The following is an 18238-nucleotide window of genomic DNA, read 5'->3' as shown; positions in this document are numbered from 1 at the left end:
AAAATCTGTACAATACCCTAGTTGTTCAGAGAAAACATGATCGAGGAATTTCTAAACTTGAATACAAGGACTCTCTTAAGAGTTATATCAGAGATAAGTTTGACGGGAACAACTATGTTGGCTGCATGTCTCGTAAAGACAACTTGCGTCAGTTCAACTGCTCCCTGTGGACACTATTCCACTTTATGACCGTCAAAGCAGCAAGGTCGCCGACTGTTTTTAAGCCCGGTTCCATTTTGTGGGCCATTCATGGGTACACAAACTATTTTTTGGGCTGCCAACAATGCTTCGTAAATTTTTGGGAATTTACGATGCATAACAGCATTGATTTGGTGAAGACCCATGATGAAGAAATTCTCTGGCTATGGGAAGCTCACAATGATATTAATGGGATATTGGCAGGCCGTCCAAACGAGGATCCACGGTTCCCCAAAGTTCAGTTTCCAGCAAAGCATGATTGCCCACTGTGCCGAAATGAATTTTCCCAATGGAGAAAAGAAGAAGTGCTGAAATATCTAAAAAGACTTTACGGTGAAGAAAATCTAAGCTAATTCGGATTGTCTTCCTCAGCTGGAACTATTTCGTAGCAATTTAAATTGTATTGAAATTAATTATACATTGATAACTTCCATTAAATGTCAGCTTAGCCACGGATTTCAAACTCCACCTAATTAAATTTAGAAAATAAACCAGAGAGCGGAACTCTAAATGAGTTTATTGTTTAGTAATCTTTGTTAACTGGGACAATGAGAACAATATTTCTAATAATCCTACTAAGCCAGATATTGCTTAGATTTTCTCCTGCACAAGGTTCAAAAATTGTTGGTTTTAATTCCAAATTGGAGGGTTATTTGGTCAACAAAACATTAGATGAACTACTGAGCCTCCATCCAAACCCCTCTGCTGTCTATTTTACCCGAGCAGGAGAAAAAGACGTATCAGATGGCTTTGACTTGGTTTCCAATGTGCTCATTCCACTAACTGATTTTCCTCGGCTTCTGGATATTTTCCTCATCAATTGTGATAGGCCGATGAACAAGGACGACTGCTCCAAGTATGATTCAAAGGTTCCACAACTTCGTTTATTCCCAACCGAGTTTAAACGTATGAAAAAACCGAGTGAAAAGGGTTTCCATATCCCTAACAAATCTCCGTATGAAATGAGGGATTTTGTGTTGAATAAAATTATGCGAATGAAACTGAAGCAACCAGGACATCCGAACTTTGAGCCCATTCTTAGCACGGATACTATCGATTCGCTTTTCCAGCAGGCGGATAACAAAAACATAACCCACGTAGTTCTGGTCGATCAGTCCGAAAAGGGATCCACAGTGGGCCGAAATACAATATTGGCTCTTTTGCCAAGAGAAGATGTAATGGTTCGCATTGTGAGCAGCTTCAAATTGTTTGCGAACTTTGGCTTGGATTTTCAGGAAAAAGATAAAAAGCTGGCTATTATCAACCGATCCCAAAAATCTGTTAAATTGTTTCCAAAGCAAGACAATGGAAAACATTTTGCACAGACTGTAATAGATTTTTTAAAATCAATAGCTAACAAGAAATAATTAAAACTGATAGTGATGCGGTGAAATAAATAATCGAATTTTCATCGGCCTAATTGAACGGCTATGGATTTTAGGTTTTGGAAATAGCTTTAGAGAATCGGATGAGGAGAAGCATTTAGTGCTCTCCAGTTTATTAAGTTAGTATTCTTTTAAAGGCAAAAGTCTGTGAAAAATGCTGACTGCGATATTACCTGCAATCCTAATTCTTGTTTCAGAAAATGGGATTAGTCAGGTGGAGGGTTCACGAATCCTACGGCTGAGGGCCAAGGGAAGGATTACTTTGGTCACCACGACACTGGATGATGCTCTCCTCCACAATCCGATCTCAACAGCTGTCTACTTCACCAACGCAAAGTTGCGGGATAAAAGAGATGGTCTTGACACGATCTCCGATTTGCTCACGCCCCTGACAAACTACCCGCGGATCCTAGAAGTTTATTTAATAAACTGCGAGAGGCCAGCGAACAAAAACGATTGTTTAGCCTATGGTTACGGGGAACCAGGACTCCGCTTCTTCCACAACGAGTTCGATCGCAAGCAGCACTTAATACACCACCTTGACTCGTTCAAGGGGCTTGAAGTACATAATGAATCCTACGCCGAAATGCGTAACTTGATTTTCGATGCCCTGATGGACGTGAAACTAAAAGCTCCCGGCTCTCCGAATTTTAATCCCATTCTCAGCACGGATACAGCGGCTTCGCTGTTCAAACAAGCCAACTGCAAGTGCATTACCAACATAGTTCTGGCCGATCAGTCCGAGGAGGGATCCTTAGTGGGTCGGGACACAGTGCTGGCCCTGCTGAAAAGGGAGAAGACACTGGTGCGCATAGTGGACAACCCCACCTACTTCGAGAACTTCGGCCTTCAGTTCCTGCGAAGGGAAATCAAACTGGCCATTATTCCTCGGTCGCGCAAAGCTGTTAAGCTGCATCCGAAGTACCCCACCGGAAAATCATTTGCACTAACAGTTAATAAATATTTGGATGATATCTTTTAAAGTACGTTATAGTTTTATTACGAAAGTCTCTGCCTTCAGTATAAAAGCTAGATCTCTCTCCACTGAAAAATTGGAGGTACGGAAAAAGCTGTTCAGCCCCCGATAGTGACATGAAAATTGCATAAATTTGCTAAATTAAGCGTTTAGATTAAATGAAGCGACAATGTGCGTATTCGCCCACCGCCAGTCAGTCACCATCCCGTCGGCAGTCGAAGGACCTCTGAGGTCCTGCCAGCGGGCGGTGGGGTGTTGGCCAAGTCAAGTGACCTGAGCTAAGGCAACGGCACTCGTATTACGCCGATTACCCGCACATCAAACTGTACGTGAACTGTACATGAATTATTTATAGAACATTTTTGCAAAATATCTACGCACTAATTTGCGTAAAGTAATCGATGTGGTGGAAAAATTTTCACGCATGCACACCTGAGGGACTGACTTATTCGGCGGGGACGGTGACGGGGGGCGGTGGGTGGTGCATTGCGAGTGGGAGTGGCAGTGGGCGGCCGTTCAGTCATGCCCAAATAAGCAACAGCAAACGGAAGCTAAAAATTACCAGATACCCCCATTCTAGCCATCGGCCATCGGAGCCGCTGAAACGCCCACAAAACTTTCTTTATTGTGCGTAAATTGGCACCCCGCAAAACAACCACCCAACCACCCAACCACCCAACCACCGCACCGCTCAAAAGAGTTAGCGCAGTCAACCCGACCCTCCACGTAATGATGTGTATGTAAAATTTATAATATGCATAAATAAATAAAATGCACGCAGTTTGGGATTTGTGGGCGGGGCGAGGCGAAGTGCAGTTTATCGATATTTTTCATTCGCCCCCCTGGAAAATCCGCGGGCGGTTGTGGGTGGCAAAGCATTTAGTGTAGGGCCAACGGCACAACTGTACCTTGCGGGATTTTCGTGCGTGTCCGGGGAATTGAAGGTTCTCGCCAAGGCAGGCCGTAAATTTTCGTCCATATCTCGTCGCCGGAAACGGAAACCAGCGCCCATTCGTACGAATAGCACTGCTGAATCACTCCGTTCCGTCCATCTGCTCGCTTTGGGGCCCAAATCGCTGCGTAAAGTGCGTAAAATACGGTCGAAAAGGAATGGCGGCCCTTAATGGAAAACGGATATTGTGGCTTTTGTCTGGGCGAGGAGATCCTTGGCCAAAGCCAAAGCCAAAGCCAAAGCCCAAGGAGGAAGTGCTCTAATTGGCCCCGAAAGATTTGCATAACGTAATTGCCAGCTGGCAGAGATCGCGACTTGGCATGCCTGTGTTGGGCGTGCATTAACCAAAAACAATAACCCCGTCCAGAATTATGCACAAATTATTGTTTAGGCATTTAAATTGCCGCAACAGTAGCGTCAGTGAAAAAAAAATTAATGAAAAAAAGGGTTACGAGAAGCGAAAACAATAAAATGCCAGCTGAAGAAGCATCGGTGGAGGCAAGCTTGTTGTTATAATTATGTAAAAGCAGTCTAAAGATTGACTTGACTTCTATACCCACCGACTCACACACACACACACACCCCTTCACCTGGGTGTGCATGCAAAGGCAGCATAAATTTATAGGCAGGGGGGAGGGGGGCGTTGCAACAACAACCTGGTAATTATCAGGCCTTAGCGGCAAGCAACATTGTCTGTGTATCTTGGCGCTACCGTTCGCTAGTCAAACTCCCCGCCACCCCCTGCCACCCAATCCTCCCCCCCTGGAAACCCTCACCATTCGCACGCAAAAAATGTAAAGTGAAAATATTTTTAAGGCACTTGTAGGACAGAGCGAGTGTTTGGGAAAGGGGAAGGGATGAGGGGGAAGGGGAGGGGAGGGGGAGAGGGGGCGCAGAGCGGTACCATCAAATGGGTGGGTCCCATTTTGCCGTTGGCTGCCGCCTACCCACTCCATATTCTAAGCCGAACTTGAGCATTTTCCTATGTAGCTACATATAATTAAAAATAATATGAATAGAACAGAAAAACAACAGCGGGCACAAAAACCAGGGCTTCGGGGAAGATTGAGAGAAGCTGCAGATGCTCCACGGTTACTCTATGAAAGGCAATTATCGAAGTGTCTATAAAGATTTTTAGACATTTTTTTAAGAAGAGATTTTTAATAAAAAATATAACCTAAATATATATAAGATAGAAATTTGCTATTGTTGTAATTGAAATTGTAGTTAAATAAAGTATTCATTGTCTTCATTCAGGCAAGCATGGCTTCAAATTTTATAAGACGGTACTGTCAAGTTCCATGGCTATATTAGAATGGATTAAAGCCTTATGAAGGAACTCAACGTTTCGGCAGCCCAGTTTAGGCCACTTGTGGCTAGAGAAGCTAATCTGGCCAACAAAAAAGAGGCAAGCAAAATATCGTCAAACCGAATGCAATTTGGGAACAATTTTCCCAAAGTTTGTTGCCACCACACAGCGAATCCGAGCTGATGCTCCTACCATGCCACAACACCTAGTTGCCCCTCTCCACTGCAGTAGGCCGCAAATTGCGGCAGCGCGTAATTAAAACAATTTGTGCATAATTTTTGTACAAGTGCAGCCCAAAGCCGAACCCAAGGCTCAGACCCTCCCCCTTGGTGGGCTTTTATATAATAATTTGCTTAGTTTATGAAGTGCCCGAGAGTGTGCGTGTGTGTGCGGGTGTGTGTGTGTCTGAGTGGGCGAGCTACATAAACAGTTCTCCCAACCAACCACCACCCACCACCACCCCCTTTCGCGCAGTTGTTGCGCACAATTTACTCACTTGGTTGCATTTTAACATATTTCGTTACGTTTTCAGCCAGTCCGGAGTCAATTGTTGCTGTTTTTTCAGTTGGCTGGCATGTATTTTTCATTTTTCTATGCCTTGTTTTTGTTGTACTCACCTTAGGTTTAATTTGTTTGAGTTTCATGCAACTGCCGCGGCGGCAGCAGCAGCAGCAGCTTCTGTTGTGAATTTCACGTGCATCTGCCGCTGCAACTGCCTTCTTTCTCCCGAGTCGAAAAAATATTTGTGCACGCAAAAAATGTTAATTGCCACAGAAGCAACAGCCACAGTTGCAGCAGCAGCAGCAGCAGCAGCAGAAGCAACATCATCAGCAAAAAGCGAACCATCAATGCGGCCGGGGCATTAAAATATTTAGGTTGCTATTGCCGCTGCTCCCAGCTCTTCCCAAGCCTCAAACTCAAACTCAACTCAAACTCGGGCCCAGTCTCATTCCCAGTTCCATCGGCAGACCCTGCCTCGAAACCCAAGACCCTGGCCGAAGCGCAGCCTCCCCGCATTCCGCTCCCCGCCTGCCGTTGATGCAACTGCAACTGTAACAAATTGCAATGTCGCACATCTGTCTTCCCTGGCGTTTGTCGCTGCCTAAAAAAGTTCTGAAAAAAGTGTATGATGGAAATAAGGGAGAAGATTGAATACTCTTTTTAGGGAGCTAACAAATAAATAAATTGATATTAATAAATTAGAATAAACTAGCATTGATGATCCATCTAAATTTTACCTCAAATAGAAGTAAGTATTTGTTTTTAAAATACCTTTATCTACGAATTTACATCAGTCCCACAAATTATTTATTTAACTTGCAATGTCAATCTTAACTAAAAAAGTAGTGTATCTCCGAAATAATACGAGGCTTTAGAAAGGGTATAAAAAGCATAAAAACCTTTAACAAAAGACATGGCCCAAAGTGAGAGAGGCCTTAGACCAGCTTGAGGTCCAGAGCGATGGACTCATATTTATTTTTGCTAAAAACTGCAGAAAAAATTGTCGTTCTCCTTGCATTTGTTTTTGTGGCTATTGCCGTCGCCTTTGTTGTTGTTGGCCGGCATTGGCATTGCCAATTACCGGCGGCCGGGAACCCTAGCAATTTGGCCATATCCGGCCCCCCTGGCTGCCATGTTTGCGCCGGGCCGAAAGGAAAAATCAGGTTTTCCTTCACTTGTCCGACTCAATGTTGAGGCAGCTTGATTTTCGCTACTATTTTCTCCCCCCGATTTTGATGTTTTTGTCCCTCTCCATTTTCCTGTTTCCCCTCTTTTTTCGCAAGGGTTTTTCAAATTTAAAGATCATAAAAAATGATAGAAAAATGATTCAATTTGCGGAGGAAATGCCTAAATTGGTTCTGATTTTTATGCAGCCTGATTAGCTGGGCGATTTCGAGGCCTGAGCATCAAGGGTACGAGTATGTTGGCCAAGACACCTTGGCAGTCATTAGCCACATTCAGTTGCCTGATGATCATGGCTCTTACTGTAGTTGCTCCTCGGCTCCGCTTTTTTTTTCTATCGTAACTAATGAATATGGAACTTGAGTCTCTTGTCATGTTGTGGCTGCGACTATTACAAGATTTGAGTTGTCGCGCGTTTTGGACGCGTCATGCGGCCAGTTTCTTTAGTTTGCCACACATTGCCGCACGATCCCGAGTTGGCAAATGTGGCGCGCAGCATTTAAGCAGCAGTGGCAACAACTGGCGGCAACAAAAAAAATGTCATAAATAAATTGCTTAGCAACATTTGCTGACGCGCCAAATAAAATGCCATAAATGATCGAATGCAGAGGAAGATTTTAGTTAGACACTGGAAACGCTGATGAAGATGGAAACGGAGATGTAGATGAAGATGGCTATGAAGACTGAGATGGCGACAGGAATCTCGAATGTTTTTCCTGTTGGGTAAATTAACTTAAAAATGCTACAAAAATTGTTGCTGATGAGTTGGCTTATAGGGTTGATGAATGCCAGGCATTCTATTGTGCCCATTAATGTTGCTGCAACACGGCCAGAAAGAGTTGAACCGCTCATGCTATCCCTAATGACTTAGGACACACCATTAGTCGCTGCTTTCGGATTCGGCCAGGTTAGGAACTCCAGCTTTTTCAGCAAGAGGTTTTTCTTTCCGTTTTTTTGTATGTTTTCCTGATTTTATCAAAACAATTTGCCAGCTAGCACTCACCTGTGGCATGCCGCAGTCTCATTCAGCAACAAAGTGCCAACAAACTTTGGGTTGAAGACAGGCCAAAAATTCAAGATTTCCAGGGAGTCTACTTGGGGAATTCCCTTTCTGCATTGTTGATCTATTTATAAATGGTTATAATAAACAAAGTTGTGGGTAATCATAAGAATTGACTGCCCATGCAAACAATATATTCTTGAAAAGAGATGCAAAGCTATAATTTTTAACACCCTTTCATGTAAATTACTTATAAAATTCTCAAGGTAGCTAATGTACCTCCAACCTGAGGGTAAGCAAAACAGCTGCCTCCATCAGCAACACCTTGCTAATGCCCAGCATAACAACTTAATCCACCTTGCAGGTCCGACTCGACTCGCCTCGACTTCAGATGCAATGCACTTGCATCGGGTTGGATTTTCCTGGGCCGGGTTCGTGGCAGGTTCTGTCAGACGTTCTGTCTGTGAATCGAACACACCTGGGATATGCGATGTGTGTGCTCACTCGGAGCTCCATTTTTATGAGTCCCCCCAAATGGCGGGCAGTTTTTCGGACAAGCTGCTCAAATCATGACTGAAACGGCATCGGAATCAAATTCGCCGGCCCATTTGTTGGCCTTCTTATGGCCTGAGACAGAATTTGCCTGGCACGAAGTATAAAATAGAGTTCTTAATTGCCGGCTAAGCTCCTATCTGGATCCTAATCAGCGTTTGCTGGGTGCTAAAGCAACGAATTTTACGACTACTTTTTCGGGGGGGCCAGCGCAGACAGAGATCTAAATTTAAAATTGGACGGGTGTAAACAAAAGTCGAAGTAGCTGCAACTGCAACTGCATCTGAAACTGCACGGCCAGAAGTATCTGCATCTGCAAGAAATGGGATCACGGGCAGGAGTCGCGGCAATGAAAAGCGAGATCAAGTTCAACGCACATTTGTCCTTGATAATTGAAAAGAGCAGAACGGCCTGCGAAACACACAAAAAGCAAGGGGGAGCCCGAAAAAATTGCAGAGCAAAACAAAAAATAAACAAAAATTATGGCAGTGGATCGACAGACTTATTGCTGTCTCCCTTGCACCCCCGATCCTCCAGCTCCACAGCTCCATAGATCCACAGCTCCACATCAAAGTGGTGAGCCAAACCGGCTGGGGCTGCGCTGCCAGGAATGCACAAACATCCAACGGCACACACGGATATACCATATAGTGAGTGCTATATGCCCAACGCCGATCGCCGAACGTGTGTGCGTAGCGTCTGCCAAAAATACGCTGGCCATTAAGAGGCAGCCCCTCCAGACGGGCCCACGCCAGCCAAAAAGAAGAGGGTCCAAACGATAGCGACTGGCCGATACTCACGCCTTTCAATTGGTAGATCATTCCCTGAATCAATTACCAATATTGTAGGTAGAACTTTCCCTAAGGATGTACAATGCAAAACTGTTAATATGTGTAATATTTGTATAATTTTTTCTTAGTTGATGATTGCATTATTATCTAATAATCGTAATTTATAAATACTAATTTAGATTAATCTTAACAGTAAATAATTATCAAAGTAGTTGCATTCATTGAGTAACCAATTTCAAGACAAAGATGTATTATTTATTGTAATACAGTTGTTAGCCACTTTTAAACAATATCCCCTCGAGATCTTCGTTTACTGGGTATGTATATTCGGTGGAGGGAATCGGGAATGGGGAGCCCATCCGTCCGATCGTACGTGCCTCACTGGCTGCTCTCCTCCCCCTCCCGCCCATTCTTCCGTTCCTCCACCAGTCTTCGCAGAATTTCCGAAAATTTGCAATTGACTGGCTGCAGAAGACGCTGTTGTTGGACCCCGCTCCTGCCCCTCGAATCCGTATGCCCCCATCCCTCCACTGACTTCTGCCCAAAGAAGAAAGGGAAGAGAACAAAAATGTTTATGCATTTTTTCTGGTCACTGACCGTACTCAAGGTTTTTCGTATTCTGCGGTTCAGTTTGGCTTTTGCAGTTCCTTCGCTGCGCTGCGTAAATTGCATGCGCACAAAAATTGACGAATATGCCAGGCGACGTGTGGAAAGGGGGGGAAGGGGGAGAGGGGGTGATCGCAGGGGGGGGGTGGTGAAGAAAGAACAAGACCCACAGAAGAAGGCAGCGACAAAATGTGAGTGCACCCAAAAACTCCACTCGCAGTACACTTGGGAAAAACGGAGATCCTTGGTACTCATATAATTGTAAATTATTTATCAAATATTTTGTATTTCTTTGATTCTTTAAAAATAAAAATACAACTTTAAAAGAATATTTTAAGACCACAAATAAATAAACAAAAAATATCTTAAGACACACAACTTGGAAAATATTCAAAATGTATTCCCAAACCTTTAAGATACTTACTTTATACTTGGCTAAAAAACCTTTGTGAATCGATCATCCAATGAATCCAAAAATGTTTGCCGTGTGGGGGAGGGGAAAGGCGGCATGGGCCTGTGGCAAACTTGTTGCCATTCCAAGTCGGCTCCCCTATATCGCATTTAGCCCCCCGAAAACCCCGCGATTTCCCCCACCACTCCGCCCCTCGAATTCTGTGTGTGTGCAATTTGGAGACGACGATGATATAATTTAGCACGAAAGTGAAGTCTGCTTGCAGCCGGTCGTTCTTTCTGTCCCCGTCTCTTTCTGCGGTTCGACACCCGTCTCTTTCCCCCCCGTTTGGGGCTCTTCTTTGGACCACGTCCCGAATTCGCCAAATGAAACCGAAAATGCGCTTCCTCTTCTTCGGGTTCTTGTTCTGGAAATCCTACCCTGCAAGTCGACGGGCATCTCAGCATGATTTTTATGTTAAGGCTGACATGGTGAATTATTTTAAATTGTACAACTAAGTGGAAGGATACCGGAGATATGGTAAAACTTATACGACCGTATAATAATAGCCTTTTATGGGTGATTGGTTTATTAATAAGTGCAACATAGTTAAGCAGAACATGCTAAGCGTTATGCAGAAACTATTAATTGAGTTTTAAACGAAGGCAGATTTTAATGGAAACCTAATTGATGATAGGTTTTAAATTCTAATCATTTTATATATTTGATTTAAGTTTAAGGGTATCTGAGAATCGTATCACCTAAGTCCCCTAAAAAAAGTGATAAATTGTTGTGATGGCCTGGCCTTTGGTTTTCGGCGCAATTTCAATTTGATTGCGGTAGGACGACTGTACCGGACTTGCACGGATCGCATCTGATCTGATCCGTTCTGCCTCAAAATCCGCTGCCGTTCTGTGCCCTCCTCCCTTTCTGTCCCTATATTTTATATTTATATGTGCCTCTTCTGGTGCCCTGACCACCCGCAATTGTCGAGGCGCAAAGAGTTCTCGAATTACCACGCCAAATGCCAAGTCAGTGACCGATTATGTTACCCAAAGCACAGAAAAAAGTGAGCAACAAAACAGGGACAGGCGTCATTTTAAAGAGTCGCCTTCGAGTGTCTCTGCCCCTTGGGTTAACCCCCTTCCCCCCTGAGCCCCTGGGTCGTACTCCATCTATCGGGATTTCTTGTGGCACATAATTCGCTGCAGTTGTGGTTGCAGTTGATGTCTTGCAGCCTTGATGACTCTCTTCACAGCGCTCGATCAAAGGCCTTGGCCGTGACTCTGTGGGTTTTCGAGGTTTTTTTTGATAAATTATAGGAGCATAAGGAATAAAAATGGGTTTTTAGGAAGGCATAATCATTAGAAAATCCACATTTCTTTGGAAGAGATTTTTAACATTGCGTATACTTAATATTTATTTTATATTCTTAGCTTAAAGTGTGTTTTAAATTTCAGAAAATTCCCTTTTTTTCCCTTAATGCTCCTTCTTCCACCTTCGTGAACTTTTCTAGGCGATTAAAATTCCCTCATCCACCCCCAACCCAATTTTTTATAGCCCTACCCCCTGGTACGTCTACTTCTGTCCGGCTTTACATGCATAAATCCAACTCGATTTCTGGTAGGAGCCCCGATCCCCACTCCGAATGGCCAAAAGGCAGCCCAATGAAGCCGCACAATTTCTGGTGACGAAAAAACAACAACAGCAACTGCTGTGAAAATAGTAAAAAATAGCAAAGGGAAATGTCAAAAAGCCATCGTTAGTTCGGTATTAGCCCTGACAAAACTTGACGCGTCAACGTAAGCGGCTTTGGTCTAGGTCAAGTTGCAACCTGCAGATGGCTGTACCTGTCTAGCGGCAAGAACCACATGCACCTGCCACAGGAAATCTGTTTTCGTTGTGTGTGGGGGGTGGCGGGGGTAACATTCAATTACAATTCGATTGGGGATAGGTTTAAATGGCCTGGAAAATGGCTTAATTGCTGACCGCTCGATATGAAGAGCTCTAATTGAGCATAAGGCTCGAGGAGGAGCTCCTGGAACACGCATGGCTCACGGCCCACGGCTCAGGGATATGCGTAAATAAAAAATGCATCGAAAGTTATTTGGCCGGGTCGATGGCGTGGCAAAAAATGGAATCAAAAATGCAGTAAACAATTTGTACGGAGGCACAATTTGATTGGCAGGTCGGCAGCGGGCTGGGTGTTGCCAATATAATGGAGGCAAAAGTCCCGTAGTTTAACAACCGGAGAGCGCTAGACTTGGATTGGATTCGGAATTGGGACTTGGATCGGGGTTGGGCAAAGTCTGAAGTGCTTTTGGGTAGGCCTTAATTACGTAAATGTGTGTGCCAGTTGAGTTATGACCAAAGGAGTACTCCACACTCGCATGACTGTATCCTGCGGGTGGGCTAGTGTGCTCGTGTGTGTGCTCGTGTGTGTGCGGGTGTGTGTGTGCGTGAGTGCTGCGAATGCGTAAAATTTTAATTTCGTTTTGAAAATTTCATTCGAAAAAATTTCACCAACACACACGGAGCTCACAAGTTGTTTGGCTGGATTCACTCTACACCCCCAACTCCCCGCAATTCTCCTACTTCCGATTCCGCTGCTTCTTCTTCTCTGGGTTTTTTGAGGCCAATGACCAGTCGGTATATTTACCCGTACATATATATATAGATATATATATGTATAGTATATTTGTATATGGGTATGTGTCCCGCTTCTTACGCACTTTTTGCATTCACTAATTTGAAAGCTTAAGGGGTTAACAACGAGGCCCTGTTCTTGCAACCGGGCTTATTGATCTGCCCCCTCGCATCCTCCTCGCCGTATTATTATTATTAAACAACCCCATTAGGGTCAGGCCATAGACTTTCCCCTTTCGGTTATCTAACACAAAACAAAATGCAGCGAACGAAACTCCGGGGAACGGGGCATTCCAACTTGGGACCTGGACACGCATTCGGTTTGGGTTTAGCTCCGGTTTGGGTTTGGGTTTGGGTTTTATGGGATAGGTTAGGAATAAGTTGGACGGAATTGGGTTGGGTTCTCGTTGTGCAAGTTATTTTTATGGTGGCATTTCCGCAGGGGAGTTTCAAATTATAATACCCCATCAACGATGGTTGCGAAAAGTATACAAGGCTTAACACCCTAATGAGACCACAATGCCTCTAAAATGCAATCAATTCGAGCTTTATCGCTATACTATACATCAGTTCTAAGGGATATTCAAATGCCAGGCTTAATATTTTGATATTGGCACCAGGACGAACAATAACTCAATGTTGACACAATCGCAATTTAGTCTGCTCATTGGGCGCCGCCAAGTATGCAATAGAATTCATTGAAATTCGCAGCTCAAGTTTAGAAAATTGGAATTACGTGCATTTTTATAATGAGCTGGTATTGTTAGAACTGTTTCGTGCAGAATTGTGGCACAAAAAAGCTGGGGCGTGGCTCCTTTAGTTTCGTTTTTTATTGAAATGAAATACACTGCCTCTGGGAAAAAATCCATTAAGTATTATTTAAATATATTTTTAATATATTTTAAAATATGGATTTCAATAAGGAAGGTTAGCTTTTGCCCGAAATTTCTTTCTCATTCTGAACGGAAATCTGTCTTTTATTCTGGGCTAGAGTATACCTAAGTCCCCTCATGTGAACAATTAAAATATCGCTGATTTGTGGTTTGCCGCCGCATAAATGTGTGATTATTTTTTAATAAAAATTCTGTGCTCGCAGGCATAGGCTACGCACTTTGTTTAACAACATGACACCGACACTCCGGCACCCAGAATCGCGGATTATTTGTTGTGCGGGGCTTTTGTGATTTGTTGGTGTTGCTGTTGCTGTTGCTGGGGTTAAAATAGGTCCATCAAGGGGCAGGCTCCTCGGTTGATGCTGCCGTGGCCTCGGGCTCCTCGCACGCACATACCGCATAACACAAAAGTAATTTCGCGCACATAATTTTCCCGACTTTTCCCGCCCCAAGTCGCCCTTTTTTTAAGCCGATGACAACTGTCGGGGTTAGGACGTATTCACACATATGTGTCTATATTCCCAGCAGTACAATAAAGCACGGCTCAGTGACATTTAATTTCGAAATCGTCATAATAATATCCAGGCTGAATGCGCACATCCGCCAAAAGTCATCTAGAACGCATTTGTATCTGGATCTGAGGCTGCGTAGCTACGAGGCAGGAGGCAGCTGCTTTAATGAGCCAGCCACAATTTAACAACAGTTTCCTGTTTTCGGTTCCTCGCCGCTTTTCAAATCAGTTTACTTCCTTGGCCAACAGCAACTAGCTGCCGTCCGTCGTCTCCTGTCTTCTGTCTGCTGCAAATTAGATCACAACCGTAAATTTCGCTGCATCTGAGAACGGAAGTGATTCAGGGAGACACTCGGGGAGATCGGTCAGAAAGAGAGAGAGTTAGGTTTCTTCTCGCAAAGCTGGGATAAGTTGTGGTTGTCAGCACTTAATGATAAGGTGACCCACAGCCGCGCTTTCTAATCCCACAATTCTACTACTGTGTGTGGATGGAACTCTTTAACAAAGTGCGTTTAAATTTTTAATTCGGAGGTGGTCGAGTTTTTGTCCCCTGATCATGTCAGATTTTTCCCATCCTATTGGTTTTCATTTCAAAAGTGACCCATTCACGACTTCCCCAGCCTATACCTTTGTCAATTTTGATTCGATTTTAAAGTGGCATACCTCTAAACGTTTGTAATGGAACTCTTTAAATAATTGCATTTAAATTTTTCAATTTGGAGATGGTCGACTTTTTGACCCCTGTGTAAATGTAAATTTTCAAATTTCTTTTCTTTTAAAGTTTCCGATGTTTTACAGAATGGAATCCCAAAACATGAAGACAAATTTTCTTCTTCTATGTTTCGTGAATTTCGTAAAAGTGATAAACCATTTCTGATCCAAGTCGTCGGCGGATGGTCTTCTTGTTACTGCTGGCTGCATTGCATATCAAATGACACGGCACCAAAAATCGCCTTTTAAGACGGGCCTTGAGTCCTTCCCCTTCCCCTTCCCCTCCCCCGTTGCATTCCCCTTTTCGATGCATCAACTGCAATAATGCATTTTCAAGATGCAGTCTCCTGCTCGAATTTCGCAATCGCTGGCTTTTTGTTTTTGCATTTACCCTTGCCGTTGCATCTTGTGTCTGCCCTTTTTGCATTGTTAAACTCTTTTTTTAGCTGCACTTTTTATATGTGTTTTTTTTTTTGGGGATCCGAGAGGGTTGGAATTGGGCTGGAATTCGGGTTTGCTTTTGATCCGAAACCGGTAGCGGCGTTTGTTGCTGTTAGAAGACTGTGGTTAATCTTGTCGCCGTTGCCTTTTTTATCTTGCATAAATATGGCAATCAAATGCTTCAATGCCAAATAGGTGTCATCTGATTATAAAGGAGCTGCCCTTGTTGCATTGTCGGTTCGCAGCGAACTCGTTTCTTGCAGTGTTTTCCTTATGGCGCTGTTTATAAATTCATGCAGCAACATTGAGAGAATTCCGAAAAAAAACAAGGAGGAAATAACCTAAGGGGTTATCATTCCACAGGGATAGTTACAGAACTCGCTCGGCTTCTGCCGCTTACAAGGAGGGGTAGTCTCACTTTGCCGTGGTGAGTTTCTCGGCACTTCTTGAGTGAGTACTTCGCCTTGAGTGAGTCTTCACTGTGACTCAAAGGGGGCGACTCTCCGGCGGATTGAGTGCTTGTTGTCTTGCAGCCAACTCTGATTGAGTTGTGAGCCCTAATGGCAATTTAATTGAGTTACTCACACACCAGTAAATCAAGCCTAGAACCATGGCTTTTGTTCCAGTGTGTGTGGTAAATCGGTTCTTCATTCCCAGAGCGGCAACTTTAACCCCATGAAAATTTTCATAAGCCAAATTGCCATTGCTGCCCATCATCAGCATCAGAAACGGGAGGGAGGGGGAAGGGGGGAGCGACCCAACCAGTTGCATGCAAAATGCTGGCAACAGGTGTGCAACACTCGGTGTTCTGCTGCCGCTGCTGCACTTGCAACATGAAATCCCCTGCAGCAGCGAAATGCTGCCCTGCCCCAATCCAAAGTTTTTCAGCGCTCGCCATGGCTCATATCTTTTCAGAATGATAATAGTTGGCCTTCCGTTTCTGGCCTCATCTCAACGCCGATGCAGCAACCTACAGAATGCACTTAGAAAAACAAGTTTTATAAAATTTAAATTAAAAATATATTCTAATTAAAAAGCTATTTCAATGTGTTGGCAACAATTCATGTTTGTTTTTAGGTTACCACATTTGGTAATGCAATCTGAAAAAGTAAACTAATAACTCTTTTGGTGCAGTGTAATATGTTTCCCGTGCTCCCCGTTTTTTTATTCCTCTGTTCATTGACTTGGACCTTCATTTCGCCTTGGCTTTGGTGTTAATCATTGTCTCAGCCACTCATTATCGCGCAAACTTCATCCATCCATCGGCTTCCCATGGCTGCGGCTTTTGTTTTCCAAATGATTTTGCTCTGGTTTTCAATTAAATTTGTTTGAACCGTTGTCAGATGATGCTGGCCACTTAGTTCGTTGGTTCCTGCCAACGGGTTCAGCGCAGAAGTTTTGCATAAACGCGGCGCAAACAAATATACGAGTAAGTGCCCGCCTGTTTGTTGGCCCCAATCAGTGCCCTGGCCTGGTCTTTCCGTGCTGACTTGGCCTGTTAATTTGTGACAGTTATTGTTGCTGTTTTGATTGACTTTGATTCGAGCCGTTGACAGATTGCCACAGCACAGTTAGTCTGGGGGGCTCTAAATGCCGCAGCTCGGCCTGATTGATTAAATCTTTTGTCTGCTAAATGGTTCTCTAACAGTGCTCGCAACAAATTGCAAAGTGAGAAATCAAGTGTCAGCAGCGGCACACAGAGTGTTTTGATGAAAGGTGCTAGTCAGGGAAATTGGCTAAATATTTCCTGAGATTTGCGACGGGAAATAGAATTAAGTCCAGTTTTAATTACTTCTTAAAGTATTACATGTGTTGGTATACTTTTAAGTTATTTAAAATGATCCCAGAGCAATTCGCAAAGAAAATAAAGAAAGGAAAATATTTTGTATGTAAGTACCATTTATCATAAAAGAGTCTGTTCTTAACCACACTTCCCTCCCTCATTTTCTTCGATTTCCTAGATTGACTGACCACAATCGATTGAACCGTCAGTTTCCCCCTGTAATCCTACCCGCAAACATCTTCGCTCCTCATTGAACATTCATTCGAATCGACAACTGCCAGAGTGCTGAAAACTCCGAAGTATCGAAAAAGAAACGAAAACTTCAATTGCGGCACTTTGCTGTTCAATGTTTTGGCCCAAAACGTTGCCAATTCTTCTCGGCGTTGTGGTAGTAACATAACATTGTTGCTGTAACTTCTCAGCGTTGTTGTTATAAATTTTGTTCAAGTACGTCAAGTTCGATTGCGTTCTTTACCTTGAAATCTTGTTTTCTATCCGTTGTTAAGTTTGCAATTTTTTGTTCGTTCGTTTTCTGCGCTTTTGTTGTTTTTGCCGTGCAGCTGCAAAAGATTTTGCATGCTGTGTATAGTAAGTCCCCCATCCTCCCCGTCGTCCCACTGCCTAATATTTTATTTATGCATTTTCTATATTTATTGAGCTACAACAACGTCATCAATTGTGTCCAGTTTTTGTTGTTTTGTTTTAAATACTCAATTTGCATTTATTTATATGCTCAGCGGTGGAGTGGGGCGAAGGGAGAGGAAGAAATTAATTTGTGCGCTGATAAATTCAATTAAATTGCTGTACTCAGTTTGGTGTGATTTGTTGTTGTCCCTTGTTTTTATTGTTATGGCTATTTCTACAATGTTTTTACTCTTTCTATGGGTCCTAGAAATTTCGGGGGACATGATTTTATTTTAATATATATATAATATCTATTTCTGATAACTTTACTAAAGCAAAATTATAACCCGGAATTAAAGAAATAGCAAGTTAAAATAAAAGATGAAAAACATATATTTATTTAACAATAATTCAGGTTAATTGAGTAATTTGATTTATTTTTCAATATTTAAGTTATTTGTTTATAAATAAAAAATGCTTTAAGCTATTTAGAAAACTTTGTGTCGCATATTCGTTTCACATTCTTAGGGTAGAGCTCCCCGCTTTTATTTAAATGTTTATTAATTACTTCACAGAAATTAGCAAAAGTAAAATGCGGAAATCGTTGACGCCGCACACAAGCTTACACATATTTATGAGTAAAAAGAAATATGAAATTTTTGAGCATGCCATTTGCTTTGGTGCATGCCAGCAAACAAAAAACTGCAACCTTGACATCAAAAACCAGCGCATTACGTATACGTAATTTCGTTTGTTTTTTTTCGGGCGCAGTCTGGCAACGCTGGC

Source organism: Drosophila ficusphila, unplaced genomic scaffold (assembly GCF_018152265.1).
Source record: "Drosophila ficusphila isolate 14025-0441.05 unplaced genomic scaffold, ASM1815226v1 contig_791, whole genome shotgun sequence".
Lineage (NCBI taxonomy): Eukaryota > Metazoa > Arthropoda > Insecta > Diptera > Drosophilidae > Drosophila > Drosophila ficusphila.
The sequence above is the reverse complement of the archived record's forward strand: the minus strand, read 5'-3'. Positions refer to the sequence as shown.